The sequence below is a fragment of the Notamacropus eugenii genome, chromosome 3 (genome assembly GCF_028372415.1).
Source record: "Notamacropus eugenii isolate mMacEug1 chromosome 3, mMacEug1.pri_v2, whole genome shotgun sequence".
NCBI lineage: Eukaryota > Metazoa > Chordata > Mammalia > Diprotodontia > Macropodidae > Notamacropus > Notamacropus eugenii.
In genome coordinates, this window is record NC_092874.1 from 291,116,753 (window position 1) to 291,135,728 (window position 18,976).

Consider the following 18,976-nt stretch of genomic DNA (forward strand, 5'->3'; position numbering starts at 1 on the left):
TTTTATGAACACTGGAGTTCATAGAAGTGAGACAATTTCCCCAAGGTCACACAGGTAAGGTAGTAGCAGAGCCAAGGTGGAATTGTTGGTTCCATGTCCCATGACCTTAAAACTACACCATGTTACTTTGACCTTAAAACCCATAGTAGGTAATTCTAGCATTGTGTTCACCTGAGGGGACACACACACACACACACGCTCTCTCTCTCTCTCTCTCTCTCTCTCTCTCTCTCTCTCTCTCTTCAATATCTTCCTTGAAGAAAAGCAGAAAATGAGGCTGAGGGAAAGCAAATGACTGGCCAATCTATCTCACAGAAATGCCAGGAAGATTAATTGGGTGTTTACCAAGTACTTAACGCATCTGAGAGTCAGCTGTGTGGTGGTATTATTATGTTAGCCGTAGCAGTCCAGAGTGGGTCATGGGAGACAGACTGACCAGTGAAATGCCCTCTCCTCGGACCACTCTGGCTGCATCAGTTTAAAAGAAGCTGGGGCCAAAAAAAAATAGGGAAAGGGGGAAAGAAAGCCCCCTACCATCTTAAAAAAGCCTATTCAACTTGTGCCAACTTAAAGGACCAAATAAAGCTAAGCTCTCCTTTCTCATGAATGATGCCCACTGTGACAGAGAGAAAGAAACTCTCTTCAATGAGGATTTTTTTAATGCCTTGGCCTTGCCCCCATTTGTATTTAAATCAGGATTTTAAAATGGGTTTTATTTGATCACTACAATGGCTTTGTGGAAAAGGAGAGGCCAACAGGCTTAGTCTAACCCAGAAATCAGAGTGTTCAGTGACCTCAGGCAGAGGGGATGCTGAAATATAAATTGATCCCATCACTTCAGGAACCACTTATACTTTTAAGAAAGAAAGAATGAAAACCTTGCTCTTTAAATAGTATCTTTTTTCAACTCCACTTATAATGTATGCAGTTTCTCCTATTTCCTTAACACTACAGCTATTTGATTACCTCAAAAAGACAAGCCCTGCTGTTTCTTCTGAAGGACAAGACTATTACTCCCTCCCTGATATTTTAATCATAAAAGTGGTAGGGGATAGTGGGGGGGGGGGGGGAGGAGAGGGGTGGAAAGGGAACGTGCAGAAAGAATGCAACCTTCTTTACTTGCATGCAAATATCACTAATAAGTAAGATTAAAGCAAGAAACAAAGGAGAAATTGGGATAGAAGTGGCATTCTCCGAAGAAAAACACAGACTTCATTTTCAAGTTTTGTACAGAGCAGCTACTTTCTGGTTACCAGACTTTGAATGAGTCACATCCTTTCTCTACTCTACAGGTATCCTCCTCTGTAAAATGAGAAGGATGGAGCAGATTGCAGAAACCCAGAGTTGGAAGAGATATCTGAGATGGCCTAATCTAGCCCAGACCATTTTTATTAATTTGTAAAAATTATTTTATTTTTAATTTATGGAATAAAGCAAGCATTTCCCTAACGGTATAATAAAAAGATGTTTGCACATGAAGCCGCAGATCTATTATGTACAACTTCCTATTCCTTTTCAATATAATAAAGTTGTCGTATAACTTTCTCTGTTTTCTTTTTTTCTTTCTCCCCCACATGAACGGCTACCATTAGGTACAAAGAGTTATACACATGTACAATTATTCTACACATTTTTTATCAGTTTTTTGTCTTGATGCAGATAGTGTCTTTCTTCATAAGTCCTTTTAGGTAATTTGGGCATTTATAATAGTCAAAATGATTTATTCACTCAAAGTTGTTCATAAAATAATATTGCTGTTACTGTATACAGTGTTCTCTTGGTTCAGCTCATTTTGTCTTCATTATTTCATTTCACATTCCATTTCTGCCCCCCCCCCCACTATCCCCTACCACTTTTGTGATTAAAAAGGAGGGAGTAATAGTCTTGTCCTTCAGAAGAAACAGCAGGGCTTGTCTTTTTGAGGTAATCAAATAGCTGTAGTGTTAAGGAAATAAGAGGAACTGCATACATTATAAGTGGAGTTGAAATAATAACTTTCCATATTTTTCTAAGATCATTGAGCTCAACATTTCCTATAGCGCAGTAGCATTCCATCATGATCTTAGACCACAACTTGTTCAGCCATTGCCCAATCTGAAGAACCTGGAAATTTCTGACCTACTCCATTATCTTTGCAGAATGCCTCCCCCAACCCAGACCTGATAAAAGAATCTCTTCCCCACTTTACCCCCACGTGCTAGTAGAACTTCTCAATTCCATTGCTTGAACAAGCTCCATCACCATACCTTGTGGTAGTATGTTCATTTAGAGAGCATTAACTAGATAGGATACTTCCCAGTCTATTAATGACTGAGAATCTACTTCTACTTATATTCATTATTCCCAGTTATTTTGTGGGTGGGGTGGTGGGGGTGGAAAAGAAGCAAACATAATTTCTTTCTACATGATAACCCATCAAATATTTGAGTTGTCTTATTAATCCTAATGTCTTTCCAGACTAATAGAAATCACAGGATTATAGTCATATGGAGGGGACTTAAAAGCCATTGAATCCAATTCCCTCATTATACAAATGAGGAGACTGAGGCACAGAGGTGTTAGACGATTTTCAATATTTCTTCTAATTCTCTCTCCTTGTCCCTCTCCCTTTTTCTCTCCCTGTCATTTATCTGCCCATACTCTCTTGAGATAGCAACTAGCAACATACTCATCATCACTGGGAGAGAAATGGAGCCCAGATATGTTATATCAGAAGATGAAGATAGCTTATGCCTGACATGGATGTCCTCACCAATGTTTTCCCAACAGGCACATCCAGGTGTGTGAAATCCACAAGAGGCCCCTGAGTATTTGCATATCTTCTGCCTGTAGTTTGTGAAAGCTTGACAGCTTGTGCCATCTTTTCTCAAGAAAATGTGTGAGTTAAAACAGCATGGCTTCTCCAAGGGCTGAATAGTACAGGAGAAGGACTCTGGTCTCTATTTGAAGTCCTGGTTCTGTCACTAACTTTGTAAGTGAACTCATCCTTCTTTCTCCACTGTGCATTGGTTCTCAGTTTCCTCATCTCTAAGAATGAGAATAATAACCTTTTCATTACTTAGGCTTAGTAACAAATAATATAGTAAAGGTCAGTAATTGCCATCTGACCCGTGCCCTCTCTGCAAAGAATCTTCTTTTGTTGAAATGGTATATACACCTGACAGTATCACAAGTGACATTTAGAGTCTCCATTAACTCAGCAAAGCCTATGGGGTATATATCAAAGACCTCATACTGATTTTACAGATGAGGAATAACTGAGATTGATATATCAGCTGACCAGGTTAGGATCACAGAGTTCAGGTCTGAGGCAGAACTGGAACCAGAGACTCCTGCCTCAAAGTTCTGCTCTACTGCCCACATGGATGGAATAGGAATTCCTTAAACCAGTGTGGTATCAAACTCAAATAGAAATGGAGACCACTAATCCAGACAAGAGGATCCCTATGATCTGTGTATTTAATGAGTTTTAAAAATATAATATCATTTGGTTAAATATTTCCCATTACATTTCAATCTGTCTCAGATTGAACTCAGGAGTGTTACAGGTCACATATGAATCACAGTCCATGTGTCTGACACATCTACCTTAAATCTTTGGCCATAGGTCCCATTTCATGATGCCCTTTCCATGAGTGTCCAGGAAATTTCAAAGATTTTTCATAGGTAGATAATATGGTAAAACCTGTCTCTAAAGGGCCTAGAAATCATGTGACCTGAAGATTTATTCAAGAAAGTGGTTATGTTTGACCTAGAAAGGATAGTGTTTAGCAGAGTTGAAGATCTAGCAAAGCTGAATAAGTAGGAATAGGCCAGACCAGGAGATTTCTAAGTCAAGGAAAGATGGGAGAGAATGGTCACAACATGCTTCTGGCAGGAGGTCTTTGTACTTCCAGAGATAAGCCCCTATCTTCTAAAAACCATAGGTAGACAGAGAAATAGATAGATAGAGGCAGAAAGATGGATAGATATAAAGATGGATAGATAGATGAATGGATAGATAGATAGATAGAAAGACATAAAGAAAGACAAGAAAGAAGGAAGCAAGGAAGGAAAAGAGAGAGAGAAAGAGGAGACAGAGGGAGAAAGGGAGGAAGGAAGGAGGGATGGATAGACAGACAGACAGACATTTTAGTGGGGGAGTTATGCAGTATAATGGATAGAGTGTTGGATTGGGAGACAAATAAGATCTGAGTTCAAATCCTGCCTCAAATGCTTACTAGCTGTGTGACCTGGGCAAGTTACTCCAACTTTTTCAGCCTCAGTTTCCTTATCTGTAAAATGGAAAAACAATAGCAATGCTTTGTTAAATAGTCAATGACTTCCCCAGGCAGTAATCAAATTAGATAATATATGAAAGATACTTTGCTACCTTCAAGTGTGATGGAAATGCTAACACCTACCATTACCGTTCCTGGCATCTCTGTTACTACCCAAGATTGGGAGATGCACCCTGGAGCCTGTTATGGAATCTGGACTAGCTTCTCCCAGAGCTCAGAGCGGCTAAGCAGAAAACAAATGAGAATTAAGTCTGGAAGATTAAAGATTAACAGACACGTATGCAAAGCTGTAAAGACCAGCAATGCTAGAATTTTTTAATTTAAGAAAAAAAGGGGGAGTGGGATGGTGTGATCATGCTGGGAGCACAGAAATGAGGCCATATTTGCTATAGTGGAGGTAAAACAGGGATAAAAGAAATTCTGACCCCAGGCACAGCCAAAAATAAAAGTGATAATGTGGTTTCTCAGGCCCACAAGGGTTGACTCCTACTGACTTATTCCCACTGCAAACCATTGAAAAGTGGGAAGAAGACAGAATTTGCTGTGAGGCAGAGAAGGGTGGAATGATGAAGAAGGTTAATGCCAAGGGAGCCTTAGGCTTAGTTTGCACATGAAAAGTATGCCTCAAACCCCTCAGACTTTCAAGTGACTTCTTCAGTGGCCAAGGAGACCCTGGATAATTACGTTGGTTGTAAAGGTAAAGGGAAGGAGGGGAGGGACGGGCTGAAAGATTTAAATTCTGGAAGAATATCCAGAATAACCTTAGGGGGAAAACATCAGTCTTCAAGAGGACTCCATTTAGAATTTAGAATTCTGGGTTCAAAACCTGTATCTAACATCAGCTGTATCTCAGATGCCTAGTAACTGGTGACTCTAGCAAGTCAGTTAACCTTTCTTTGCCTCAAATAGGGAAAATATGACCATAGAATTAACCATATAGACCTGAAAGTAGCATTGAATGAACTAATATTTATAAAGTACTTCACAAACTTCAGAGCACCATCTAAATGTCCTTTATCACCAAAATTTCTTTGTAGTTATTCAGGATAAATTTTCTATTACTTGTCTATGAATATTCCTTTTTCCCTCAATAGACAAGAGGCTTCTTGAGGGTAAGGACTGGTTTACTTCTGCCTTTGTATCTAGAGTGTCTAGCATTTGTATTAATAAAAACATGCTGAATTCAGCTGAATTTATACCTTCTTCTCTACAATTCTGTGCTCTGTAGTTCCCCATCTATTTCTTAAATTTAAGTATTTATGTAATTTTGGTATATGAAGTATTTAAGCAATATTCAGTAAGCATTTTAAGATCTCCAAGGTCCCTCTTGGCCCATGTTCTAAGGTCCCTTTCAGTTCATCATTCTGTGTTTTAAGATTTTGCTCCCCTCCAGTTTTCTAAATCATTCCCCAAATGGCCTGAGATAGTATGGGGGTGCCAAGCCCTGTACAGGTAGGAAGAGGAGTTCTGACTCACATTATTTCATTTGATTCTCATAATAATTCTACGAAATCAAACAAACAGATTAAAGACCTGGGGATCTAAAAGGTTTAAGTGACTTGTTCATGGTCCTTGTTCATGGTCTCACAGTCAGTAGGCATCAGAAGTGGGATTGAAACACAAGTTTCTCCAGCATTCTCACCCTGTTGTTTCTTAATCTTTGTGTTTCCTAATGGTGGGAGAGAAAGGCAAAGACAGACGCTTTGGGGAAAGAGAAACAAAAAGACTTTTTTGGTGCCAGGGCCTTTGAAAACCCAGCAGAATCCCAAAGGATGATGCCAACATGCTTGTCTACTTGTGAAAGGTCTGTTGATGTGGAGGGTGGACGAAGGTAACCTAGGGCCAACTACTTTGGAAGCAAGAGTGTCAATGTAATTCAATGTGCTTCGCGCTATCTTGTAGACTTTGGCAAGTCCCATCTTTACATTCTCCCATGCTCACTTATCAAAGGAATAACAGATACCTTGAGATAAAGTCCTACTGTGAGTGTTCATGGCTGACCACAGGGAAATATCCAGGAGTTAGGGGGTCCAGCAGTTTGACAGGAAATAAACAAGACCATATGTCTTCTGCAAAAGCCCCATTCCCACACAAACACATTCAATCAAGTCATCTGTCAAACACAGAAAAGCCTAGGGAGCTCAGGCAGTGCCCTAAGTGTAATCACCAGCATCAGGGAGCCATCTGATTCAGACCACTTGTCTTAACCTGAATCAAATAAAAGCAGAATGAGATGCTGAGGTCTCACAGATATTTGTGTATACAGTCTCAAAATCTGGGGGATTTTGCCTCATCATTCTTTTCCATCTTCCCATCACCAACCTGTTCTGTGAGTTAAAAGTGTGCTTCAGGACCCACTCATTTGGAATTGATCACATGGAGGTGTGAATTTTCTCTGCTTTCCAGAAAAAAGGTGAACCCCTTTGTAGAGTAACTACTTGGTTATGTCTGTCTGAAGCCAATAAGGAGGAGCTGACCCCATTGAGTGAGACTGCTGAATGCTAATGGTTCATGTGACCTAACCAGGAAAACTCTGTTCTTATTGAAGGGTATCATTTTGCAGCACACCCGGGAATCAAAGCATACTGGAAGGAAAAGGCAACTTACTTCTGTGAAGTGCTGGGAGGCTCTTGGCTAGCATTCTCTGGTGCTCCTTGAGTGAACCAGTCAATATCTTGTTGCATTTAATCTACTTAACAGGACACCCAGTGGGAGTCACAAAATCAGAGGAGATACCCTAGGAACTGATTACTAGGGTAGTATATTCAGATGACAAAATAGCTTTACATATAGGCAACTTTCTTCCCTCCTTCCTTCCTCTCTCTGTTAATCTTCTTCCTTGTGGAGGACAGAATTGTTTTGAACATACCAACGGACCATAGACTTGACTAAAGAAATGAAATTCCTGTTTGGCCCTTGCTCCCAACTATTGAAGAAAGACCCAAGAGATTGTAAGGCATGCTTGATATGCTAGTTGGATTTCCTGAACTGTTTTCCCTTCTCCCATCCTCCTTTTCTTTTTTTTTTTTATTCTTTGCTACAAGAGATGGCTTGCTTCTTTGCTTGGTAGAGAAGGAGAGAAAGATGCTTGCTGCCAATCACAGTATATTTTATCCATGTCCTGAATTCATTTATCTATGAACATTCTGTTTCCTCCTAGTAAAATGGGAGCTCAGTGAGAAGGGCTGTTTTATCTTGGTCTGTGTATTCTAGTTTCTAGCACAATGTCTGTCATAGAGAGGCTCCTTAATCAATATTTGTTGGCTGATTTTTTTTTAAAGTTGATGTAGAAGAAAAAATCAACGTGTGTGTGTGTGTGAGAGAGAGAGAGAGAGTGTGAGAGAGAGAGAGACAGGGAGACAGAGAGACAGAGAGACAGAGAGAGAGAGACGATAAAGTTTAAAAAGGTCATTAGCCCTCCTTAGGTTACAATTGTTTACAAAGCCTTCTTCCCACAAAAAAAAAAAATAGTCAAAAAAACTACAAAACTACCAGCTGTGGTGAGGGTCTGACTTCACTCCTATACTCTGTGTGTGTGTGTGTGTGTGTGTGTGTGTGTGTGTGTGTGTTACAAATAACTCATTAAAGCAATTATCAGTCATTAGCACAGCAGCCTGAGAACCAGTACATTCACACACATTTAATAAAACACAATTTAGCTAAACGGGTGAAAACATGACCAAACTGGGCTTTCTCATTAGGTGGTACTTTAATGGAAGAGAATTTGCACTCAAGGATGCAATTCCTAGACAGGCTTGTAAAACACAGGGGCTGCTGTTTCCCAGGATCTAGAGAGTAATATCTTTCATAAGAATGAATTACGAAGAATGGATTCTTCAGAAAAAGAAGGAATTGAGCACCAAGCATTAAATGCCTACTATATGTCCAACATTGTGGTAAATACTTGATATAAAAAGACAAAAAGGGAACATTCTATAGCCTCCAGGAGTTTATATTCTACATGTTACAGATAAATAAATATAGGCTACATATAATACAAATATCCAGGGACAGATGGGAGGGAGGGGACATGGATAAAAAACACTTATAAAGTATTTGCCATGTGTCGGGTACTGAGGGAACAAAGACAAAAGTGAAAACTGCCCCTGTGCTCTCTGAGCTTCCATCTCCGTGAAGGAGAGAAAATACCAAGACTCCCAGAACTGTTAAAGAGAAGTCAGAGGTCATGCATGCTAATACCTGACCCAGGCTCTGCTGGAGAACATGCCCCAATAAACGCTTGTCCTGCCTCTTCTTGAAGATCGATAATGAGGGAGAGTTACTTCATCCAACAGTTCCCAAAGCTTTAGCGACACGATAATAATCATGATAAACAATTATTATTTTGCTATCACAAAACAACTCACATTTCTATTGTATTCTCAGGTTTACAAAGAACTTTATAAATAGTACGGCAATGGATTCTCAATGGCAATCTTAGGAGGTCGGAGCTATTATTACTATCCCCTTTCCCCTAAATGACTTTCCCAGAGCTATACAGCAAGTAAGTCCCTAAAGTTGTATTTGAAGTCGTGTTGTTTTCTGATTTGTTCACTGCTCCACCTGCCTGTCTCAAGAAGGTAAAGGGAAATTTCAGATCATCGGCATTTCAAGGAGACAGCCCATACTGGGAAGCTCCAACTTGGAGCAGCCAGCAGCAAGACTTAAGCCCAGGTCTTCTTGACTCCCAGGCTGGATTTCTGGCCATAGTCCCATCCTGCCTCCCCAACCATAACATAGAAATATTACTGCTTCCACTCACTGCCTCACAGGGCTGCAAACGAAGAGAGAATTTTATAACCTGCAAATTACTAGATAAATGTGAACCATTTAAATTCCTGTTATTAAAATAAACGAATTGGACGAGTTTAGGAAAGGCGACTGAAACCTCCCTCCACCCTCCACACGCTGCGCGCCGAGACTAAATTATTTGGATGCAGCAAAACCAATGGTATCTTTACCCAACTTGACTCAGATAATTAGGCTATTCTTGTTCCTCAGTACTCCGGAAATCACGATACTATCAGTGTGAATATACCTTCAGCTTGTGAAGATTCTAATCCTTCCACAAACTCATCCTGCTGGTGTATTAGACTGAGAACTTTTTGAAGGAAGGGACTCTTTTAACTTTGTCTTCGCATCTCCAGCACAGGGCTGGCACACAGTAGGTGCTTCATAAGTTTGTTAATGGATTGATGGATCTTCTACGAAAGACCAGCCCAACGGACCAAAGTCTTCCTTTGGTTTATAACTCTACATTTTGTAGACAACAGTAAAGCACATGGACTATCCAGATACCATTTCTCCCTCTCACCACGATTGTGTCATCTCCTTTGCCAGCCCTCCACATCCCGATGATGTCTTCAGGGCTATTTCTTGCCGCACATTGTCTTGAGCAAGAATATACAGGCTGCTCACATACATGAAAACACTGTCCTTCTTTACAAATACGGGAAACAGTGGGTGTGCAGAAGAAGGACACTCAGCGGCTTCCAACAGCCAGGCTTGGAGGCAGAGCCAAAATTAGCAAACAAGTACACAACTCCTTTTCTGCACCAGCCCCACCCTTCCCACAGGTCTGTTCAGTCCCACAATATTGAGCTTAGCCCACTGAGCATCCTTCCAGGAAGAACAACAATGAGGCCAGGACAAAACAGAAGAGAGGACAGGAGAAGGCTACAGGACACCTCAGTCCTCTTTGTTTTGACACTAAGCCAGGAACCCACAGATTACAGCTCCTTATCGGGATGCACAGCTATTCAATGCCAATGCTTGAAACACCACACTCCATTAATTCACAAGAAACCTTCATGTAAACCTCATTATCCAGCACAGTAATTGGTGCTTCAATATTCCCTATTTTTCAATTATTCTCTTTTCCTGACATTTGCCTTCAGGAGAATTCAGTGACTGAGGAAATAAGGAAGTTTAGCTCAATCTCTTTTACCTCCCTCCCAGCAGGTGGCTGGGGAAGATTTCACAGTAGCCTCGAAAACTACCAACGGAACTGCTTTCCCACCCATTCTCATGACTTGGCACACTATCACTTCTCAAGTTAAGGCAGCTGGATATCCATCACACTCAGGGTGGGAAGGTGGGAAGTCAGTCTCTTAAAAATAAAACAACCAGAACATCATCACCACCAGAAAGGGCACGGGGTAAAATTCAAGCCAAACTATTTAAGACGTCAGGAAGTCTCCAAGTTCAGTGCTCAGAAGAACAGGATGAATATCCACTCAGTTGGATGTGACCATTGGCAAATCTCTTAATCTCTTTGAGACTCAGTTATCTCATCTAAGATGTCCTGATAAGTATATGTGCAGGATTATAGAATCAAAAGAAAGAAACACACATGCAGTCATTCTGGCAATCAATCATCAAGCACCTAACCATGTTTCAAACATTATGTTAAGCACTGGGAGAGGGGAAGTGCAAAGACAAATGGGAAACAGCCCCTGATCCCAAGAAACTTACATGCCAACATCTAAAAGCACATGCATAACATGGTTGAAATATGAACACAAGGTAGTGTTGGGAGGGAAGACATCATTCATAAATGCTTGGGAGCTATTAAATGGGAGGTCAGGTTCATCTCATGTCACTTTGCCATCTATGTGCCTCACCTGTATCCCTACTGTCTTAGTACAGACTCCATTACCACTCAAGCAGACAATTGATGTAGCTTTTTTTTTAAATAATCCATCCTCTCAACCCTTATTCCTCTCTGAAATCTTTCCTTTATACTACCATCAGAGTTGGTATTTTTTGTACTGGATGGATATTTTCATTGCTGTATGAAATTCCAATACCAACTATATATCAGGACCTGTTTTGAATTGCCTGGAAATAGTGAGATGAACACCATCACACAGTCAATATGGGTTGGAACTGGGATAGGAGCCCAGGTTTTAACTGAATCAGAAGGGGAGCCTCTATCCACTACACCATGATACCTCTCAGCAATCATTCTTATGTACAGATTTGGCCAAGACGTTTCTCTGCTAAAAAACAAAAATGAAACAAAACCACTTCAGCGGTTCTCCAATACCTGATGAGCAAAATTCAGATGTTGAAGGGATTTGCCTGACATTTATGATTCTGTAAAACCTGATGGCCTTCCATTCAATTCATCTGGCCTTGTGTCACATAACTGCTTTCCACACTCACTACACTCCATCTAATGTGGACACCTCACCCCCTGAGCATGGTCAGCTTTCCCACAGTGCACACCTTTGCTCACATCTTTCTCTATGTCTAGGGGGGTTTCCTTTCCCATTTTCACTTATTGCATTCCTAACCAGTCTTTAAAGCCCAACTGAAATGCTTCCTCTTTCAGGTAGGCTTCCTGGTTCACCTAGTTAGCAAACAAGAAGGACAATCCTATCTGTATGCCTAAAACCATTACAACAGATCATGTTAGTTTTATGGGCTGCCATATTCCACTTCTGAATCATGCTGAGATTGTGTTCCACTACAACCCCCAGATCTTTTTTTAGGACATCTTCTATCTAAACATAGTCCCATATCTAACACTTGTGAAGCACCAGCCCTGTGATGCTGGACAGTTCACTTAACTGCTGTTCGTCTCAGTTTCATCTTCTATTAAAGGGAGATAAGAACAGCACGTATTTTCCAGAGTTGTTGTGGAGATCAAATTAGGTAATACTGTAAAGTGAAAACCTCAGAATAATATATAAATGTTATCTTCTCCTCCTCCCCATTTTTCTCCTCAAAAAGATAACATTCATATACTGTTTTAAAGTTTGTAAAGCACTTTGCAAATATTACCTAATATGATGATGACACCATTGTTATTATTACTGAACCCTACCCATTTCTGAAAACCAAACTACAATGTCACCTCTCCCACAGTGTTCTCTAGTTTATCTAGTCATCCTCCCCTCTGAGGTCTCACCTATAACTGGTCTATACTTCTCAAATGCACTTCTCTGAGAGTCAGAGAATCACAGAATTTCAGAGTTGAAAGGGACCTCATTGGCCAGCTAGGCCATTCCACTCACCAAAAAGAATCCCTACTACAAACACAACTAACGAGTGGTAGTCCAGCCTCTGCTTGAAGACCTCAAGCCAACTGAGACACTTGAATCTAATGAAACTATGTTATACCATAAGAAATGAGGAATGACAGAATTAGAGAAACGTGAAAAGAGCTACATGAACTGAAGCATAGTAAAGTGAGCAGAACTGAAAGAGCAACTGACCTGATGGATCCAGCAATAATATGACAAGAAATAGCTTTGAAAGATTTTGTAAGACTTATCAGAGCATCAACCTCCCACCTCCCAAGACTGACAATGAAACATTCCCTCCCACTCCTTGGCAGAGAGAGTTGATGGAATAGGAGAGGTTCATAACTTGGGGTTCATGATACATATACACACGTACCAAGATACATTTCAGTACATATTTTATTTGACACACTTTAACATATGATTCTAAGAAGGGGCACGTAGGTTTTGCAGACTTCAAAAGAGGCCCAGGACCACAAAAACTGTTAAGATCAATTTATCTAGAGGTACAGAAATAGATGTGCTTTCTCAGATGTGGCCAAGATATTATGGATTCTATTTGATTACAAGGAAGGGTTTAGGGCAGAAAAGAGGAGGGGGAAAAGAGGGTTGGAGAATACCGACAGATACAGAAAATGGCATCAATAAATATTGTTTGTAACATGCTCATAGGGAAGGATGTAGAGTCACAAAAGAGAAGAAACAATAATTTGTTACTATCTTGCTGTTTACATATTTACATATTTTAGCAATCTTTTTCAAAGATGTTTCACATTGCAGAAGTCTATAATATTCTTTACGTTTCACTGTTCCCAGTGTCTTGAAATTTTGTGATTATTGATTATTGTTGAGTGAATAATAAATAAAAAAATAAGGGAAAAGACTTCAAATGAGAAACCACTACCTACTGAGGCATTCCACTTTTGGATAACTCTTGTTGTTTGCACCATTGTTGTTGTTTTTGTGGGTTTTTATATCTTTTTGCTTCTAACTGACATCGTAACTTAACCTCACCTCTACAACTTCCAGTTATCCAGCCAACAAGTCTTTATCATATGCTTTTCTAAAACTGACATAAATTGAAGTAGGGTGCCTGCAGTGTGAGCAGAGAAAAGGAGACAGATGTGTGAGATGGTACAAAGTCACAACAGACAGGATAGGATGAGGAGCATTAGAGTCAAGAATGATAACAAGGTTAAGAACCTGTATGATTTGAAGGATGGCAATATTCTCAATTGAAACAGGAAAGTTGGGTGGACGAATGGGTTAGAGACAATAGTGTGTAGGTAATGTTTAACAACTGAGTCTCTAAAAAGTCAGGACATAGAAGTTTAATCTTCATAGTTAATATTTTCTCCATCATTCTCCTAGATTTAGATAATAAACAAAACTATAAGTAAACTAAATTGAAGCTAAGTATGTGTGCCCTTAGTTGTGTAATATCACAAATTATAATCAAACGTGTCAGCAATACATGGTCCTACTGACCTATGGGAGCAGGTGGCATGTCTTCTATGAACTTTGTGTCTCCCCCTCGGACCTAGCACAGTTCAATTTCTGGTGAATGAACAGTGAGGAATGCATAATTGCAGGATAGATTCTGAGATAGTAAGAACTCTAACAGACATCTCACTTTACATGGAACCAACAAGCATTTGGAGTCTATTAAATTTCAGGCACTGTATGAGGGGCTGAAGACACAAATACTAAGCCAAAATCATCCCTGCCCTTAAGGAGCTTACATCCTACTATTGAAGGACAGAAACGAATGGAGACCTAAAGAAGAAATGAGGCACAAAAGAAATGCAGTGATCTGTCCCGGGTACTGAGCACTATGCACTAAGAGGCAACTAGGTTTTGAAACCAACTCTGACAACAAATACAACACCCCTCCCCCACACATACACTGCACAATGGGATATGAGTCTGAGCTGGACGGGGCCTTGAAGGGCATTTAATCCAAACCCATTTGACAGATGAGGAAAGTGAAGGCTAGGGAAGTAAAGTGATTTATCCAACATCAGAAACAGCCAGAAAGTGTCGAAACATAGGCTCATAAATGTCAAGTTGAAAGAAACTCATTGATTATAAGTGCTTCATTTTCTGGATGCCAAAAGCAGTCAAGTTCACTAGACAAGGTAGGAGGGAGCAGAGGCAGAATCTGACTCCAGAGGTTCGCTCTTTCCATGGAGAACAGCATTATATAAGAGCTACAGAAAGATTCCAGGAAGATATGGACATGTATGTCCAAAGATGCCTGAACTGGAATCCTGCCTTCCTAGCTTTGGTGTCCATGGGCACATTACTTAACCTATCTGAGGGTCCAGTTTCTTCAGCTCTGTGTGTGTGTGTGTGTGTGTGTGTGTGTGTGTGTGTGTGTGTTGGGGGAGATAACAATGCATGTATTAACTATCCTTCACAGTAAAGTATAAGAGATGTAAGGTATTTTGGAGGCTTTACAATTCTTATAAATAGGAACCATTAGTATTATCTCTACATTATTAGCAGACTTCACAGAAAACAAATGAGAAAGGGAGGAAAGGAGGGAGACAGAGCAAGGGAGAGAAAGAGAGAAAAGGAGAAGAGAGATGGAGAGAAGAAGAGAGAGAAGAGGGAGCAGAATAAAGAAAGGAAAGAGAAGAGAGAGGGGGAGGAGAACCTTTATGCAGACGTCTTAGTTCTTACAGAGGTTTCTACTTCACATCTGTAGAGAAATAGAGTATGAGGATAAAAGACCATGGGGAGTAGTGCTTTAGAGACAAGACATTCAGTTATTGAACCACACTATATATCATCATAGAGCTTTTTATGAGGCTAACAACTGCTTGTCACCCCCACTCCAAATCCTCCCATAACCCTCCTGGGTCCAATTATCTCCAAACTCCTTCTTTTGCATTCAATTTTCTCATTAAATAAGTGTGCAGGAATGTGGCTCATTTGGATCTCAATTTTGGCATGCTTTTCACCAACAGAAAGGGCAGATGTCTGCCAGTGCCTTTCTGGTCTCCACTTGACTCTCCTTGATTAAGAACAGAGGCAGGCATGGAAGAAGGTGAGGGAGATGACAGGAGGCTGAAAGCAAGGAGAATGGGTCTTGGGTTATATACTGCTTCACCTTGATGACTGGTAAATAAACATTTACCAGTTAAAGGCCCCCAAGGACACATAATATTACTGGCTTAGGGAGGACATGGAGAACCACAAGATCATAGATTTGGAAGAAACTTAGAGGACATCCAGGCCAAACCCCTCAAATTCAATATCCTCATTTTATAGATGACAAAATGGAGGCCCAATGAGGGGAAGTCAAGTGTTCAAGGTAACACAGGGATCAGAAAAGAGAGCCTGGATTTGAACTCAATTCTCTAGCTGCAAGTCAAAGATTGTTTCTACTACACTAAGCAGCCTTAACAATTCCGAACCTATACTTAACCCCTTCCTTCCTTCTTCCTTTCCTTTCCTTCCTTCCTTCCTCCCTTCCTTCCTAACTTTCATTTTGCTCTCTCTTTCTCTCCCTCCCCCTCTCTCTCTCTCTCCCTCTTGCTCCCTCTTTGAGAATAGGGGTGAGGTTGGAGGTATTGTTCAGATCCATGACTTCGTTACTGGCCTTGCCATCTGTCCCACCACTGCATGCTTAGGCCTCTCAAGTTGTTTTTTGTTTTGTTTTGTTTTGTTTTATTCTCTCTATAGCTAATTTTTCTTCTTTTTTGTCTCAACCAATTAAAGTGTAAACTGCTTCAGAGAAAGAACTGCTTCCCTGCCCGCCCGCCCCCCCCCCCCCCCAATGCATATCTCCAGCATTCAGCACAGTACTGGAAACATAATCAGCACTCACTATTTACATTTGTATAATATAATATTTCTCACTCACTCCCTCACTCATCCGTTCATTCATTTGCTAATGTAGGCAATTCCAGGTGTGGAAAAGATCTCCACCTACACAAATCAACAACTCACCAATAAATCACAGTCTGTAAAGAAAAACAACTCTGAATGACTTCACAACACCATTCAGTGAAATGAACAACCAAGACAAGGAGACTGAGGATGAAGCAGGCAACTTATTCATCTCTGAACAGAGTGGTGATGGACCCAGGGGGCAAGATGAGACATACATCTTCAGATGCAATCAATCTGGAGATTTGTTTGGCTTTATTATACTTGTTGAATGTAAGGAAGGGTTTTTTTTGGACGGGGGGAAATGGAGGATGGCAATTGGGGGAAGAGGGAGAGCAGGGATAGCAAAACGAGGGAAAAACAAGAGAATCAGTAAAGAATTTTTTAAAAATGCATCAGATAAAACAGATGGAAGCTCAGAGGGGACCACAGAAAAACAGGACGCTAACAGACTAGATGTATTATATAATCTAAAAGCAACAGAAACACTTCATGTATAATTCTTTTTTTCTGTTTCTCCTTGTATATGTAAACGTTTAGATTTGCTGACTTTTATCAAGTTTAGGATAACAAAAAATCATAAAAATAACTCAGTCATAGCCACTAGACCTAAAGCTGAAAAGACCTTAGAGGCATCTGCTTCTCCCTCTCACTTTGCAGATAAGGAAGCTAAAACCAAAGGATGTTCGGTGACTTCTCCAAGGCTATATCACTAGTAAGTGTTGGAGGTCGATTTTGAATCAAAGTCTTCTCACCACTAGGGCTAGCCCTCTCACTCCAAGCCACACTCTCTTTCTCTTCCATTAACCTTTCACATACAACATGCTTCAGTAACTCCCTGAATTGGATGGGCCTTCTAAGTCACAAAGGCCAATCTATTAGAGACCATCTGATCAAACCCATCTCTGGATAGGAATCTTCCCTGAGGAGTTGGAGGCCTCTTTGAGTCTCTCTGTTGCCTCGACTACGAAACACACAAATACTCAAATGAATCCATAATCTCATCGATTCTGGAGTCCCTTACAATAGTACAGATGGCAACCCATCCTTGGCATCCCATCCTTAATGAGTCTTCTCCATACCCACTTAGGGGCCCTACTTGCTTTCTCCTTACAACACGAAGGGACCAAGAGAACATTCTGGTCATACACCTGTCTTGCTTCACTCTCACCATGTTGCCTGCCATCTACTCCTCCTATCATGCAATCCTCATTGGTATGGAGTCCTTCATTGGTATGGAGTAACAGCCTGATCACATCTACTTTATACTTTGCCCTCTATTCTTCACCCAAATTGATGTTTGATGTCTTGCTGCCATACAAAACCAACAATAACGTTTATACTGAAAAGAAGGGTCTTTGCTTTCCTTGGAAATCTAGAGTCAGTAAAAGCGCTTTGCCATTTCCCCAAAGCAATACAGCTTGCTCTCCTTCTCCTTCTTCTTTTTTTTAAATACATTTATTTATTTACTTATTTTGGTTTTCAACATTCACTTCTATAAGTTTTACATTTTCTCCACCTTCCTGCTGCCCCCCTTCCCCAAGACAGTGCACAATCCAGTACAGGCACTCTACATACATTCTTCCTAAACATTTTCACATTAGTCATGTATAAAAGAATTACAATGAATAGGATCCTCCTCCGTTTTCAACTCTGGGCCCAGCACAGTGTTCATCTGCACTGTTTGCTCCAGAGATACATATTTTTGGACCAAGTCCATGAGGTGTCCATCCACACACAATGGAAATCTGAGCAACAGACACTTGTAATTCACTTGTTCTTTCCTATGTGAATGGCTAGGCCAACCTTTTCAAATGACTATAGACATCTTGGGTTTGACATAATCAAAATGACACCATGCTCTCAAAGAGGAGCAACTTGAGGACTTTACCACCCTCACAGATAAACTAGGAGTAACAACACCTGTGCTACTTGCCTCACAAGGTGGCAGTCCCTAAAAGAAATATACATAAAGTACTTTAGATACAGTACAGTACAAAGAGGACTGGGTCTGGCATCAAAGGACCTTGGTCCAAAAACTACCTCTAATGCCACCTTTGTGACTTTGGGTAAGTCACTTAACTTTCTGGGCCACAGTTTCCCCAAATATAAAATGAGGAAGTTGAACTGGATGATGAGGTTCCTTCCAGCTTCTCCATTTATGATTCTAAGTCATTTCAACTCCATGGGCCTCAATTTCCCTATCTGTAAATTAAGAAGGTTTGGATTAGATGGATTCTAAGGCCTTTTAGAGCTCTAGTTCTCAGATTGGGTGAAATATGAGCTATTATCACTAGGACAGGGAGATTCTAGGTCACATGAACCTCAAGGGCATCCCAAATTAGTAAGTTCCAGTTTGTTGCAAGAAAAGACATTGAAGGTGATACCTAGTCACCAAGTCCATTTACGCAGAAGCAAAAAAAAAAAATAAAAATTCCAGACATCAAAGCCAAATTAGGAGGTCAGGGACTATAGAGAACAGAAGAGGCCACTGGCATGAGCCTCTGGCTTTCCAAAGAGGAAGGGAAAAGAAGTTCTGTCAGATCAACTGCCGGCTAATAAATCTGCCACTTGATTTCCAAGGGGCTCTTATGAGGATTAGCATCCGGTGAAGCGCCTTAGATTGGTGAAAGTGCCTCTGTCATTTTTATGTGTTCTGCTTCACAACTTCCCAAGTAGGCCAATATTGTTGAAGGAAGGCAGGAGGAAGGTAGGGTAATGTCATTATCCACATTTGACAGCCAAGGGAGCTCAGGGAGGGGAAGCTGG

The 18,976-nt window shown here is 40.6% G+C and overlaps 1 protein-coding gene across 2 annotated transcripts in view; it reads right to left on the minus strand.

The window, feature by feature from the left end:
* LARGE1 (LARGE xylosyl- and glucuronyltransferase 1) overlaps nt 1-18,976 on the minus strand; it is a 611,843-nt gene that overhangs the window by 465,392 nt on the left and 127,475 nt on the right. The window contains exon 1 of one of the 2 annotated variants that reach the window (XM_072655855.1): nt 9,319-9,832. The exons of the other annotated variant lie outside the window; for it this stretch is intronic. The gene's annotated coding sequence lies outside the window, so the exon portion shown is untranslated. Of the gene's footprint in view, nt 1-9,318; nt 9,833-18,976 lie in introns of those variants that run through there. 2 annotated transcript variants of the gene reach the window in all.